The sequence below is a fragment of the Dipodomys merriami genome, unplaced genomic scaffold, assembly GCF_024711535.1.
Source record: "Dipodomys merriami isolate MVZ:Mamm:240054 unplaced genomic scaffold, mDipMer1.0.p SCAF_2, whole genome shotgun sequence".
Classification (NCBI taxonomy): Eukaryota; Metazoa; Chordata; class Mammalia; order Rodentia; family Heteromyidae; genus Dipodomys; species Dipodomys merriami.
In genome coordinates, this window is record NW_027203381.1 from 44,127,304 (window position 1) to 44,143,943 (window position 16,640).

Here is a 16,640-nt window from a genome sequence, read left to right on the forward strand (position 1 = left end):
CATGGAAAAAATAAATAAGAAAGAGAGATGGATACAATTTCAAACAGCCTCATTAGGCCTGGCCTCACTCAAAAGCAACATCTGAGCATGGGATATCTGGCGGGGGTGGGGGGGGAATGTTTCAGATAGAAAGAACCCCAGTACATAGCAAAGGTATCAGGGGTTGGAAAATGAGGAAGAGGTAGAGGAGATGATGTTTGAGGTGAGGAGAACTGAATGGATAAAGAACAGAGTGTAAGGTCCTATAGGCCACTGTAAGGACTTGGCTTTTATTCTGAAAGAGCTGAGAAGTCACTGTAAGTCATCAGCTTAGAGAAGAGACTGTTGCAAGACAAGTGAGAAAACCAAAGGTCATATGGGCTGAGTTGTAACCCCTCAAATCCATAAGCTTGACCACAACTCTAACCTTCAGAATGTGACTTTATTTGGAGAAAGGAGCTTGAAAAGGGAAGTTAAAATGAGGTTATTCAAGTGAACGCTAATCCCACATGAAGCATTGCTACATGAAAAAGAAATAGAATGCATATCGGTACATATAATGGAGGACCATGTGAAGACAGAGAGAAGAGGACATCTATAAGCCAAGGAGAGACCTCAGCAAAAACAATCCCTGCTAATACCTTGATCTCAGATATTTAGCCTCCAGAACTGTAAGGAAGTGTATTTCTGTTAGTTAAGCTATCTAGTTGTGAAACAGTTATAGTGCACACAAATACAAAGGCAACTGCCACAACCCAAACCAGTGGTGACCACGAAGTGGAAGAAGTGGCCAGACTTCATGTAGGGTCTCAAGGTGTAACCAGTAGTACTTGAATTAGTTTTGAATTGTAGTGTGAAGGAGAGAGATGACACCAAGGATTTTGTCTGAGCAACTAGAAGTCTAAGGTTACTGCTGTGTGAGAGGGTGAGGATAAGAAAGCATCAGTTTGGAAGTAAAGACTGGTTTAAGACTCTGCACTTGAAGATGGCTGCTCGTCCTTCAAGTAGGATACAGGGGAGAGGTCTAGAATGGAGCTCTACCTGTGCGAGTCAACAGTAGGCGAGTGGTACTGAAAGCCATTTGTAAATGGAAAAGCCCAAGGACTGAACCCTGGAACCTGATTATATACAAGCTCTCAATCTCACAAACATTTTTTTAAAAGTATAGTTTCAAACTAGAAAATGTACTTGGCTCCATTAGGAAATATAGAGGCTTCTAGTCTTCCCACAGAAAGAAGAGAGTCAGTGTTCAATGTGGCGTTAGCATTGTGAACCTGACATAGCCATTCTGCTGAATATCAGAGGTGTTTTGCCTAGCACCAAGAGGGGAGGAGTCACATTGTATTAGCTTTCTTTAATAATCTGTTTACTGACAGGAGGCCTATTAGCCACATGGGCAGCCTGGGATGAAGCAACAGTTTTATAGAAGTACCTTATCACCATTTGTAAAGTTATTTCTGGCATGTTCTGAAATGTTATCTTAAAATCATATTTAAAAATTATTTTGGGGGGCTGGGAAGATGGCTCAGTGGTAGAGCACTTGCCTTGCATGCATGACACCCTTGGTTCGATTCCTCAGCACCACATAAGCAAAAAGAAAAAAGTCGAAAGTGGCGCTGTGGCTCAAGTGGTAGAGCGCTAGCCTTGAGCTGAAGAGCTGAGGGACAGCGCCCAGGCCCAGAGTTCAGGCCCCACGACCGGACCCAAAAACAAAAATATTTTGGAAGCCAGGCACTAGGGCTTATGCCTGTAATCCTAGCTATTCAGGAGGCTGAGATCAGAGGATTGCAACTCAAAGCCAGCCAGGCAGGAAAGCCATGAGACTCTTATCTCCAGTTAAACACAGAAAAAGCTAGAAATGGTGCTGTTGCTCAAGTGGTAGAGTACTAGCCTTGAGCAAAAAGGAGCTTAGAGACAGCGCTCAGGCCCAGAATTCAAAGCCCAGAACTGGTGCACGCGTGCATGCACGCGTGTGCACACACACACACACACACACACACACACACACACACACACACACAAAAGGAAATAATCAGGCTTCTAAAAGATCTTTTTTTGGGGGGTGGGGAGACCAAGGCTTGTACTCAAGACCTCACGCTTGTTCAGCTGGTACTCTACCACTTCAGCTGCACCTCCAGTCTGTGTTTTTGCTAGTTTATTAGAGATGGAATCTAATAGATTTCTTGCCCAGGCTGGCTTTGAACTTTGATCCTTCATGGATCTCAGCCTCCAGAGTAGCTAAGATTATAGATGTGAGCAAATAGCTTTCAGTTAAAATTTATTATTTTTTAAATCACATGTGACTCCTCTAAAATTTTAATTTTTATATTAGTGTATATTAATTGTACAAATCAGTGTATATTAATTTTCCAAAATCACTGTGAAACATGCATGTGTAGACTTATATCAGATTCATTCCTTCTGTTATTTAAAGCTACTTTCTATTTAAACTATATATAAATTCAGTATATATTCCCTAGAGAAGAAAATCTAGCAAACTCATTCCTGAAATATTTATCTAAGGTCCCATGGAAGATATCAGTCTACATGGCATTTCCTAAGAGGAAAAAAATAGCTACTAGCAAGCAGCTCCTTAATTAGATGGCTATTTTCTGCTATTAAATATACAGAATAATAATCATGCATAATAAATAATCATTAGATAAATTCTCATAATATAAAGGAGTTAAACATTAATATGAAACTATGTTAGGCAGTTATGAAGGTATTTCACTAAGTTTCTGTGATGTTATTCACTACATTATCTATTATACAAATGAATGGTTTCCAAATAAATAATAAAAGCACTTCTACTGTATTATATTATAAGCTAAATTCACTACCCAAATGATTTGAAATGCTGTAATTTTTCACAAAATAAAATCTTTAAATAGCCAGCCCCAATTCTGTTGTCCACTCCTTATTTTTATTTTCCCCAAATATATTCATCTTTAATTGTATTTCATGTTCCATACACATAGCTCATGTATTATTAAGTAAGCAGAGTTTGACTTTAAGTCAACAGAGCTGACCTCCAGAACAAAGATATAACTACCTTCTTTCTCCCCATCAAGTAAACAAGGCCTATACCACCACATTACAGCTAGAGTTTGCTGAGAGAAAGATGATTTTGAGGATAACTTGGGAATTTAGGAAGAAATACAAACTCCAAAGTTGTCATTTTGATATGTGATTTTCATATATACAGTAGAGGCAAAAAGCTGGTCAAGATTGTTCACAGAGTGATCTCCTCAGGATCATGATGTTGGGATTTATGCTGCCTCTGAAAAAATTACTGCCTCATTTTCAAGTCAAGAATATCGTGATTTGCTCATAGATTCATCCACACTGCACCATCAGAGTAAAATCACTGAAGTATAACCTAGCAAGTTCAGAGTGAATTTGCTTTCTTTTGAGCTAATCTGTAAACAGTATTGTAGGCATACAGAGAAAGAACCTCCTGTCCCTCATCCACAGATTTCAACTGTTGTACTCTAACTTAGAAAGAGTACTTACGTTGAATGTGAGATAAATGTGATCTTACAGTTCCAGGAACAGTAGCTTCATTTAAAAAGAATACAGTTATCTGAGAACAGCCTTGCCAGCCCCACCAGCACCCTGCTGTTCTGATTTCACTTCCAGAAGCTACACTGTCCCATTTGGAGCAAAGAAATTCTTCTGACAGCTCAGTGAGAAAACTGCTATGCTCAAAAGCCAAAGAGAAAGCCATCCACACTGCAGTGCTACTGAGATATAAACTATTCAGACCATTTTTTTTCCTACCATAATATCACACTTACCGGTTTCCAAAGGAGGGATACTAGGGAAATGTTCCGATGTAGCTAGGCGTTGGAAGAGAGAATGAAAACCCCCCCTAGGCTGAATCCAAGAAAAAGTTAAGAGGCAGGGCTAAAGACCAGGGGCCAGTTCAAAAATAATGCATGTGGTCAGGCAGCAGAATGCCAGGGCAACTCAGCCAGCCTTTTATGGCCAAGAAGGAGGATAAATATAGTAGCACATGGGAGGGTAGTCCCAAGCCTTGAGGAGAGGCCAGGCAGGTACTGCCTTAGTAATGCAATTGTGTTGAGGCCAATCAGTGTGCCTGGAGTGATTACACCAAACACAGGATTTTTATTGAGCTAGAAGATCTACCTTCAACATCACAATATTACTGGATATTTAAAAGTGTAATGGAAAAGAGTGGTTTGTGTGTAGAGCTAAAAATAGGTATGGTAATCTGATTCTCAAAATGGACTTCATGGAATTTTAATGCCAAGATATGGCTCTGGGTGTGCTGTTGCTAACGTGTGTATAATATGCTTAAAAGACACAATGTGAAAGAAATAGAGGTGTCAGAAGAAATGGGCAATTTGGGCCTCATAATAAATGGTCCCTGTATCTGTCTTTTCAGGGAAATGTGCAAAGACAAATCTGAATATTAGATTCCCTATTTATTAACTAAAACTTTTTGTACGTTTTTTATTGTAAAAAATGCTGTACAGAAGGGTTACAGTTACATGAGCAAGGTAATGAGTACATTTCCTATTTAGCATTGCTGCCTCCTCCTTTGTTTTCCCCCTACCATTGCTTCCCTCCCACCTCCACAACTACCCCTCCCCCACAGAGCGCTGCCCGTCCCTTCCCCCCCACCCCCAAGTTGTAAAGTTCGTTTTCAACATAGTGTTTTGTACATCTCATTGTTACAATGGGTCAACCTGTATACTTATTTAAGCCTTTTTTCCCCTTCCCCTTTCTGAATTAGAGAAGTGTATATACAAGATGCAGGGCACCATCAAATACAGTGAAAATGGGGGTTACACTGTGGGGGAGGAATGCTTTTTGAGAAGAAATCTAATGTTCTAGTTTGCCTGATCTCAGAGTAGGGTCATACTAACCAACAAGAGATTGTTGGTGTTTCACAGGACATAACTAAAGAGGAAGTATAACTTAGTGGCTACAACTGTGTTGTAAGTCAGACACTGGTAGCTCATGCCTGCAACCCTTGGCTACTAGAGAGACTGAGAACAGAAGATTCGTGGTTTGAAGCCAATCCAGGCAGAAAAGCACACAAGACCCTGTTTCAGGGGGAAAAGTAGGGCTGAGAGCATGACAAGTGGTAGGCTATGATGCTAGTAAGCTTGAGGTCCCAAGCTCGAAGATTCAAGTTGAAATCACAGTGATACCAAAGAAACAAAACAACACACACACACACACACACACACACACACACACACACACACACACACACACACACACACACACACACACACACACACACAGGGTTCACTGTGCGTTCAAATCAGATCCAAGTTCCAGCCCGTTGCTTTCATTTCATAGCTGTGGGTTATTTCTCCTCCCTAAGATTCATTTCTTTCTTTGTAAAATGGAGATATTTGTGTGTACATTTCAGGATGTTATTGTGATGATGCAGATAATACAATTAATCTTGTGACTGTCACATTAAAAAAAAGCAAAGTAACTATCAGCTATTTATTGCCAGAGTAATAATATGAAACTTCATTGTGTGGTTATGTCTTTAGTGGGCTGGTACTTTGATATATTGGCTTCTGTTCTGACAAGTGGTTGTTCTGACTGAATACAGATCCCTTTTTATCTATCAAAATATTGAACAGAGCCAAATCTGATAGCATACTTTATAATTCTTTTTAAAAAGATAAAGATAATTTTTAATTTAACTACTTTTGTTTGATACATGAAAACAAAAATTGTACACATGTGTACAACATTGCATAATATTTAAATTAAACATACCTATCTCAAATACCTTATTTTATTTTTTATCAAGATACTGTACAGAGGGGTTACAGTTACATAAGTAAGGTAATGAGCATTTTTGTGTACATTTCTTGTGGAGCATTGTTACCCCTGCCTTTGTTTTTCTCCCACTATCCCTTCCTCCCCCTACTTGTTATTGTTTTGTTGTTGCTGCTTGGTTGTTATTGTTATACTGGATTTGAACTCAGATATATGAACTTGCAAAGTTAGCTCCCTATCATATGAGTCATACCGTTAGCCTTTTTTGTTTTGTCTATTTTGCTTAGCAGTCATCCCAATCTCTGCCTCTGGAGTAGCTGGGATTACAGGCATGAGCTACCACACCTGGCCAGCACTTAATGTTTTTATTTCTATTTTTATTTTTGTTCTTGTAAAGGTGGAGTAGAGAGGGGTTATGGCTACATAAGTCAGATAGAGTACATTTCTTTTTAAACAATGCCTCTCTTTCCCTGCCTCTCTCCCAGTTTTTCCCACCCATCCCCATCCACAAGCTTTATAGTTTATTTTCAATGGAGTATCTAGTGAGTATCATGGCCGCATTTGTTCACCCTTTGTCCTGCAATTTGTGTGCCTCCCCTTTACCCTACCAAAGACAGATAAACTAACAAACAAAATAAAAAGAAAACAAAAATAGCAACAAAAAGCCCTCTTGTTGGAGCTCATTTAGACATTATTTTATACGATCAGATGCACATTGCTATTGTACCTTTGGGATCCTCTCCTAAGAATATCCTCCTTTGGTCTCACTCTGTGTGAATGCCTAGAAACCTGAATAATTTATCATAAAAAAATGGCTACATGCCACAAAGTAGGTGGCAATGCCTTAACGGTATGCATGTTGTCAGGCCCAAGGGCCTCTTCCATCCTTGTCCAGGAGAGTGCTAACCTCTCCTTTCATATAATACTTATTGCTATTTCATAGTGAAAACATTCCAAATCCTTTCCTCTAGCTTTTTGAAAGTATTGTAGAATATCATTATCTGTATTTATCCTATTGCTCAGTAGTACATCACAATTTCTTGTTCTTATCTAATTGTATTTAGCACCCACTGATTAGCCTTTCTCTTTCCCTCCACCTTGCTCATCTCCCTGGTCTTTGTTAACCACCACTCTCCACTTTTACGATAGCAAGTTTCTTAGATTCCATATATGAGTGAGATCATTTGTACCTGGCACACATGATTAATCTCCAGTTTAATCTATATTGTTACAAATGACAGGATTTTTTTTTGTGAACATACTGTACAGAGGGGTTACAATTACATGAGCAAGATAATGCGTACATTTCTTATCAAGCATTGCAGCCTCCTCCTTTGTTTATCCTTCACATCCCTTCCCAGCCTCCCCCCCCACCCCAGGATTTCTTTTTTAACAACTGAATACTATTCCCTTGTCTGTATCATCATGTTTTCTTCATACATTTATCAGTTGATGGATACTTTGATGATTTCCATATCTTGGCTATTCTAAGTAGCGTTTTGATCAGTGTAGAAATGCAGATATTTCTTTGATATACTTATTTCATTTCTTTTGGATATATACACAATAGTATTTTAATTTTTGAGGAATTTTCGTGTTTTCCATAATGGCAATTTACATTGCTGCTAACAGTGTGCAATGGTTCCCTTTTCTTCTTATATCTGCCACATATGTTTGATAATTCTCTTCTTTTTTCTCTTCCTTTCGTTTTCTTCTTTTTGAGGCAAGATATCACTCCATAGCTCCAGCTGCTGGGATTATTGGCATGTGCATCATGACTAGTATTATTTGTTTTATCTAATTTTCTCTTCTCTATCTCTTTCTTTCAAGCTGGGGTTTGAATTCAAGGCCTTGCACATTTAACTACTTGAGCCACATCTTCAGTACTTTTTAGTTTAGTTTTTCTCAGGTAGGATCTTGGATTTTTGCTTGGACTAGTCTCAGCCTTCAAGTCTCCACCTATGTTCCCTGCTAATCTCAAACTATAAACATGAACCACCACATCCAGCTTTGCTAAGTTGGAATCTCACTAATATTTTGCTTGTGTTATCTCTGCCTCTCAAATAGCTGGGATTATGAGTGTGAAACACTACATTAGTCTCTAATTGCTTTCTTGATGATGACTATTGTTAACACTATTGAGGACCTATCAAGCAGGTGTAGGACACTGGGGTAGACATTTTATATTCATGATCTCACTCAAGGTATCATGAGCTCCATGATATAGCTGAGGGAACTGAGGCTTTTAGAAATGAAGTCATTTGTAAAGATCACACAGCATATAGATGAAACAAATATAACTCTGCAGGAGATACATAGATTCTAAACTCCATAGAGTGCAGAGCCTCTTCCCATTTGAGCCACTGGAATAGTACCTGGTGAGCTAGTTCTCTAGAGAGAAGTGGAAATAAGAAGTTTCCTATATTGTCAAAGCAGAAAAGGGGGAGGGAGGACACATAGGGAAAATAAATTATTGTAGTACTTGCTAATAATTAATTAATTCCATATAGCAGGAATTGATGCTAACTACTTTATGATAATCTCATTTGAGTATCAAACATATGCAAAAACATTTTCTGGATTAAGAAACTGATCTTTTAAGAGATTAGTATTCTTAAAGTCATACAAATACACTGTTACAGAGCACTCAAACCCAAATTTGTTTTACACAAAGCTCAAATTCCTATATATCATACTGTGCTGCCTCTCAATCATCTAACTGTGTGTGTGTGTGTGTGTGTGTGTGTGTGTGTGTGTGTGTGTGTGTGTGTGTGTATGGAGAGCACAATGTGCCAATAATGTCCATCAGAAAAAAGAGCTGTATAAAATCCCAAAGAGAAACTTAAGGGAGAATGGATTTATTTTTAATTCATAGATTCAGTCCATCCTGACAGGGAGTGTATGGTAGAACAGAGTTCACCTAATGGCAGCCAGGAAGAAAGAGACTGGGGGCTAGAATGCTTGCAGGAGTACGTTTTCTTTATTATTTCTCCTTGTTACATCTGGATCCCCTGCCCCCTGAACTATAGATGATGCCACCCACATTCAGGAACAGTCTTCCCTTCTTAGTTAATCCTCTCTGACGTTTCCAGAAGACTGATTAACCACCACGGACTCATGCAAATAAATTATTCTGGTTTAATGATTCTCTTATGGATGTGCACTCATTCTGTCAATTACTCTGATTTACTCATAATTCCCTTACAGATGTGTAATTAACCTGAAAACTTAATGGAGCACTAATCACTTGTTAATATCAAATTTCCCAGAAAGCCATCTAGTTAAAAAAAACCACTTAAATAGATATATACTGATCTGGAGACTTCAGAAAATATTTTCTTTGAAAATTCTAATTAGTCTTTAAAAAATCTGGTTCTAAAGTAGATACACATGCTGTCTTCAAACTAACAGTAAGAATATTAATCTGAATTTAGCTGTAGTGTATCTTAAAACCCCAAATGTACAAATTATACTTACTCACCTAGCATTGTATTGGCTCGAGTCCATTTTTTAGTTGTAGACAAAGTAATGAGTAGCAAATCATTGCTGTATGCTTGAAGGAATAAACCAAAGAAATATCCTTAAGAAATGCAATGATGCTGGGCACTGGTGACTCATGCCTATAATCTTAGCTACTCAGGAGGCTGAAATCTGAGGATCACAGTTCAAAGCCATCCTAGGCAGGAAAATTCTTGAGACTCTTGTCTCCAATTAATGAGCAAAAAGCTGAACTGGAGGTATGGCCCAAGTGGTACAGCATCAGCCTTAAGCCTAAAAGCAAAGAGACAGTGCCCTAAGTTCAAGCTATAGTATGGGAAAAAAGGAAGGAATTAATTCAATGTAAAGAAAACAAAAACTAAATTCCAAATGAAATTAAAGTTTTTTCCTAAGTTGCCAGCTTCACTTAGCAAATAAAACCCATGCATCAACACTATGGGAAAGGGTGAAAAGACCTGACTTTAATCAGTTTAATTACTAAAGCATTTATTGAACACTCTATCAATGTGTCAATCATTGTACTGTACCCTAAGACACAGAGGGACTAACTCATGCCCTCAGAGAGCTGTTGCCCTGTAGTTGAGTAGACAAAGATTCCTTAGCAATAAATATGTTACAATGGGATAGTCTGAATGATTAAATTAAAACTAGAGTACAGAGAAAGACGCAATTAGTTGTTACAGTGGTACAAAGCAAAACAAAAACTCTTCCCCTTCAAAAGATAGGAATCAAAGGGAAAGTCTAGCATTATGCTAAGCATGGGGAAGCAAAAATTACTGATGTAGGCATTGTGATCAAAGATTTTCCAAAATCTAGGCACTATTTCTCCAATGAATATGCTTTCAACAGAAGAAAGAAAAGTTTACATAGTTGCTTAGGGAGCTATTTTGAAAGCTATAGTTACAGAATAACCTATAGTTATAACTAAGTCATATCTTCTCTAATTACCTAATTAAATATATGCATATATGATCTATATAACTAAGTCCTATCTTCCTTAACTCAAAGTTACCTAATTAAAATGTGTGTTCAGGGGCTGGGAAGGTGGCTCAGTGGTAGAGTGCTTGCCTTGCATGCATGAGGCCCTGGGTTCAATTCCTTAGCATCACATAAGCAGAAAAAGCTTAAAGTGGTGCTGTGGCTCAAGTGGTAGGGTGCTGGCCTTGAGCTGAAGAGCTGAGGGACAGCACCCAGGCTCAGAGTTCAGGTCCCAGGACCAGCAAAAAATAAATAAATAAATAAAAATAAAATAAAATGTGTGTCCATATGTATATCTATTTGTGCACATATTTGTGTGGTGGGTACTGAGACTTTAATCCTGTTTATTGGGTGACTTTAAAAATTATTCCTCTCCTCTGAAGTTTCATTTTCTCAACTATAAAGTATTGAGACTAGATGAGAGTTAAGGTTATTTACAGCTTTGGAACCTGTGCTATCAACCCAAAAAGTGACTATACCTAGTTTTGCCTTGCTCTATGATAATCTAATTAGTAGCTTTCTATGTGGAGCAATTTAGGTGAGGAGAGAACAAAATAAATCCTTCTTGTTCTAAAAAGTCTGCCTGTGGCTGATCACTCACATCCTAAATGTTTCTATCTGTCGCTTTATGATTTTAATCCCTACTGAAAATGAGCCAAAAATGTATGTCAGCACAGTATCCTTTTCTTTAAGTCCACAAGTCAGGGAGAAGAAGTAAAGGAGAAAGAGGATGATGGTAGCGGGGGGGGGGGGGGGGGAAGCTAGAAGAGAGACTTGGATTCTCATCAGAAACCAAATTTCACCTAGTTATTAAGTGAACTAGATCTAAGTGGATGAACTAGATCTAGCTCTAAAATTAGAGCTGGTGCTAACACCATGTGTATCTGGGCAATGGTAGAATAAAGCCAGCCCAGACTGTCCTGCAGCAGACCCTACAGGCAGTGAAGGGCTCAAGTGAGCTTCCTCCCTAACTGGGGCTGGGAGAATTCCTGGGCCAATGGTCCTGGGAAAGGGCAAGCCTATGCCAGTTACAGCACTGGCAGATAGATAGTGAAATAGGGCCCAAACACCTAGTCAGATCCTAGCCTATTCCTACTTCCTAGGCTAGACTCCAAGCCACCAGGAAGTTCAAACATCATTTCATAGAGATTGGTTTTCTGTGGAATGCTGCACAGCTGACAACAGAAATTAGATTATTTTCTCTTCTTTTCTAGTTGTCCACTTTTCTTCTCTTCTTACCTTCCTCCACCATCAGGAAAATCTTCACCTTACCTATCCTAACTCTCACCCTGGTTTAGGACAAAAGAGGGAACCCTTCATTGTTAAGGTTCATCTGGCCTAGGCTGGCATAGGATCAAGTAGATCTTATGGAAGTTCTCACTGTCATGGAGGTGAAGGAGTGACCTTGGCATTCCCTAGAACCTCAGCCCTCAGAACCAAGACTTCACATCCCTCTTCCTAGACTATTCCTTCTGGAAGTGAATAGAGGCAGAACTGAGGATGAATGACCAGTATCCAAAATGACAAGCATACCCAAAGACCTAACTGAGCCTGAGGTTTAACTAACTTTAAAACACCCTAAGATCCAAGATAAGGTGAAGTGGACTGTGGTGTGTGTGTGTGTGTGTGTGTGTGTGTGTGTGCGCGTGCGTGCGTGTGTGTGTGTGTGTGTGCTCATTTGTTTGTGGTACTGGGGTTTGGACCCAGGGCTTCATGTTTCCTAAGTAAGTGTTCTACCACTTGACCTATGACCTCAGCTCATCAAGATTATATTTCAACTTTGATGCATAACCAGCTCTCACTGCATCCCTCTACCTACTACTCTTATGGACAAGAGTTCTCTGTATGCCAAGGACAAAGTTCTCTGGCTAAGGACAAAAAACTAGTCAGGCAGTCAATGTTGGTCAGAGCTTTTACCTTCCTGTGGCCTGCCAGGACCTCAGTCACTTAGAATGAAATATTATCCTTTCATTATTTTCATCAGTTAATGATACACTTGCATTTCTACAGTTATTACAACATTTCAGAATCTTGTACTCTGAGAAAAAAGATGACATCAGCAAATAGAAACCAGAACAAAAATTTCAGTTCATGTATTATTTTATTTCAAGTCAAGCAGATGTAGTATAGGAGATCTACCAATGACCTACTGAAAACTGTGAAAGTAAGTGGAAAATAGACTAGGGTATGAGGATGGAATTATTGTTTAATTGGTACTGAGTCTCACTGCAAGATGATAACAGTTCTACAGAAGAAGTGGTAATGCTTGAGAAAGAGTGTGGATCAGATGTACTTAATATCACTGAACTGTATACTTAACAATGGCAAAAATGGAACTGGTTTTGGTAGTATGTGATTGTAACCCTAGCACTCAGAAGGATGAAGCAGAAGAGTCACAGGCACAAGGTCAGTCTGGGCTACATAGTGAGATGTTCAAAAACCCAAGGGCTCAATGGACACTGGTGACTCTGGCCTATAACCCTAGCTACTCAGGAGGTTGAAATCTGAGGATTGAAGTTTGAAGCCAGCTGGGGCAGGAATATCTGTGTGATTCTTATCTCTAGTTAATCACCAGGAAGCCAGAAGTTGACTGTGGCTTAAATGCTAGAGCAAAAAGTCTCAGGAACAGTGCCCGGGCCTTGAGTTCAACCCCAGGACTGTCAAGAAAATATAATATTATTGTGTGTGTGTGTGTGTGTTTGTGTGTGTGTGTGTTTGTGTGTGTGTGTGTGTTTGTGTGTGTGTGTGTGTGTGTGTGTGTGTGTGTGTGTGTGTGTGTGTGTGAATGAATGAGACTTCTGGATCAGAGTCAAAGGACTTTCTTACTCACAGCAACAGCAGTGTCCAGAACACAACCTTCACTGGTTTCCCAATTCTCAATTCCCAGAGAACAACATGAAGAAGACCAGGTGGTACTTAGCACTGTGCTTAGGGAACTCTGATATTTTATAGTGAACATCAAGCACACCTGCTGTGTGCTGCAGAGACACTGTCATGATTATATGGACAGCAAGAATTCCTGCTTTTTGCTGTGAAAGGATCTCCTTTCTTTATCTTCAAAGATGTTCACGACAGAGCCTCCCTGAAGGGTAGTCACAAACCAAGGAAAAACAGAGTTTAGCTCAGAAATATGCAGAAGTATGAGCAAGCTATGGAGAAACTGTCTCCCAACAATGAACACATGGTATTTTTTGGGGGGGTGTCCGATGGTGGGTCCTGAACTCTGGGCCTGGGCGCTGTCCCTCAGCTCTTCAGCTCAAGGCTAGCACTCTACCACTTGAGCCACAGCGCCACTTCCGGCTTTTTTCATTTTGCTTTATGTGGTGCTGAGGAATCAAACCCAGGGCCTCAGACATGCAAGGCAAGCGCTCTACCACTGAGCTATCTTCCCAGCCCCACACATGGTATTTTTATAAGATCTTTTTTTCTTCTTTTAAAGTGAAAACAAGACTATGGCAGATGGGAGTCTCTAGTTTCGATTTATTATGAAATTTCTTTTTACCAGTTTATGGACAATCAACACACTGTAAAATTAATCCATTTTAAGAGTAAAGTCCAATGATTCTTGGATTCTTGGATAAATCTACCAAGAATCATGAAATCATCACTAAAACCTAGTTTTAAAATATTTCCATCACCAGAAGTAAAAATGGCAAATAAACATATGAGGAAATGCTCACCATCCTGGCCATAAAGGAAATACAAATCAAAACAACTGAGATTTCATCTCACCCCAATTAGATTGGCCAAGATCAAGAATTTGAACAACAACAAATGTTTAGGGCGGGAATGTGGGGTGATAGAAATCCTATCCCACTGTTGGTGGGAATGTAAACTAGTACAACCACTCTGGACAGCAGTCTGGAGGTTCCACAAAAATCTAAACATAGAACTTCCCCAGCCATAACCACTTTTGGACATCTACCTAGAATGTTGTAAGTCTGAAAACCAAAAGGACACATGCATATCCATGTTCACTGTTGCACTATTCACAATAGCCAAGCTATGGAAACAGCCCAGCTGCCCTATAGTAGACAAGTGGATCATATATATATATATATATATATATATATATATATATATATATATACATATATATTCATATAGATATATATTCATATAGATATACACACAGAAACAATGGAATTTGACATATCCATTAAAAAGAATGAGATTATGTAATTTGCAGGAAATGGATGAGCATGTTAAGAGAGGTAAGCTATGCTCAAAGAGACAAATGGTGCACGTATTCTCATATATGTGAAAACTAGATCTAAAATATAACTGGACACAATAGCCTATACAGGACTCTAGGCATTCACATACACAGTCAGACCAAAGGAGGATACCAGCAGGGGAAGAACCCAAAGGTGTAACTTCCAAGAACAGTTAATTCCAGGAAATGGAAATAAGGGTTATTTATGTTGTTATTGGTGGTGGTGGTGGTGATGGTGGTAGTGTTGTGTGTGCTTTTTTTCCCTTTTTATTTTTCTGCTTTTTTTTTTGCGCAGGGGGGAAAAGGGGGAGAAGGAGAGGGGCAGAAAAGGAAGGAGAAGGTAAACAAATGCAATCATATTATTAGTATATACTATGTGGAAAATGACCTTTGCAACTTGTGGGCACAGACAGAGGGAGAAACTGGGGGAAATTGAAGGAAGGGGTGACACTGTCCAAAAGAGAATTATATGAATTACCTGAATTATGAAATGGTAACCCCTCTGTACAACACCTTAACAACAAAAATGTATTTGAAAAAGCACATTTCCATCACCAAAAAGAAGTTCCTTATATGTGTGTGTGTGTGTGTGTGTGTGTGTGTGTGTGTGTGTGTCTTTTTTTTTTTTTTTGTCAGTCATGGGCCTTGAACTCTGGGCCTGGGTACTGTCCCTGAGCTCTTCAGCTCAAGGCTAGTGCTCTACCACTTGAGCCACAGTGGCACTTCCACTTTTCTGGTTGTTAATTGGAGATGAGTCTCATGGACTTTCCTGCCCAGGCTGGCTTTGAACCACAAGCCTCTTGAGTAGGATTACAGGCATGAGCCACTGGCGCCCAGCTTGAGTGAATATCTTTTGGGTGCTGTCAAACTTAGCTTTTTCCTTCAAGACTAGCTTTCTACCGCTTGGACCATAGCTCCACTTTTGGCTTTTTGATGGTTAATTGGAGATAAGTGTTTCTCAGATTTGTTGTCTGAGATGGCTTCTAATCACGATACTCAAATCCTCCTGAGTAGCCAGGATTACAGGTCTGAGCCGTAAGCACCAGGCCCTTTATGCTTGTGTGTAGGTATTTTTTGGTCCTGTCCATGGCCTAGACAACTACTGGTATGTATACTGTATCTACAGTTTACCCTTTCCTTGAAATTTCCTATACATGGAATTATATACTATGAAGTCTCCTTTGGATCTGTTTCTTTCATTTAGCAAGATATTTCTGAGTTTTCTCTATCTTGCTGTATGATTCAGCCGCATGTTTCTTTTTAATACTAAGGAGTATTTCACTAAAAGCTACATCATATTCTGTTTAGTAGATTATTGGATATTTGCATTATGTTTTTGTGACCATTATGGCTAATACAGTCATGAGTTTTGTAACCTATTTTTCCTAAGATATGTGCTTTTATTAGTGCTTTTTGCAATGATGAGAAAACTGAGGGACAGAAAAGTTCATAACTTGCTAGAAGGCACACAGCTGAAAAATTAGAGCTACTAGGATTCAAATTCAGATAACCAGATTAAAAGTTAACATGCTTAACCAGTGTGATATGCTACTTCATAAATTAAAATAAGCCACTTCTGACATAAAGTCCTAATACTCTTGCTATTTTAATAATGTAGGTACTGTTTTTATGTTTGAGGCAGGTATACATGTCTCCAAGTGGTAACCATTATATTCTATGTTTCTTTCCACTCTTTCATACCCAAAGAATTCCCTTCCCTCCCTTAGTTCATACTGAGGAAGCAACAAAGATGTAAAATCCAAGGAAACTTCAGGTTTATATCTGTAGGCACAAGCCTACAAATACAGCTTTTCCCACTGTGCTCACTAAATGAGAGTGGACTCAGATGAGAAGAAGGGAAATGCAGGCTATTCACCAGGTCAGGAAAGTATGGATGGATAAAAGATTTGGGATGGTCCTTTACTTGGAAGGAAAATAACAAGCTTGGAGTAGAGAAAAATAATAATTCATCCTCAAAATGGACACTTAATCTTGAAGACATTGTGTTAAGTGAAATCAGTCATTCACAGAGGATAAATATTGCTTGATTTTATTAACATAGAACAAAGTCATAGACATAGATGCTAGGGTGTGGGAATACATTGGGTAAATGGAGAATATTTAATAGATAGCAAGTTTCAGGTGGGGGTGGTAAAGTTCCAGGGAGGAATAAAAGTGATGTTGGCCACATAGT

General features: G+C 39.0%; 1 protein-coding gene and 1 non-coding gene across 2 annotated transcripts in view; both read right to left on the reverse strand.

Annotated features, from left to right (window-relative positions):
* The window catches only part of Myom1 (myomesin 1), a 131,081-nt gene extending 127,197 nt beyond the window's left edge, over window positions 1-3,884 (reverse strand). Inside the window, exon 1 of the mRNA XM_070029493.1 lies at window positions 3,780-3,884. The gene's annotated coding sequence lies outside the window, so the exon portion shown is untranslated. The remainder of the gene's footprint in view (window positions 1-3,779) is intronic.
* A 2,673-nt stretch (window positions 3,885-6,557) lies between these two features.
* On the reverse strand, window positions 6,558-6,680 carry LOC138832713 (U6atac minor spliceosomal RNA). The gene has a single exon (XR_011373652.1). It is a non-coding gene; the product is annotated as a U6atac minor spliceosomal RNA (small nuclear RNA).
* Window positions 6,681-16,640: the final 9,960 nt, after the last annotated feature.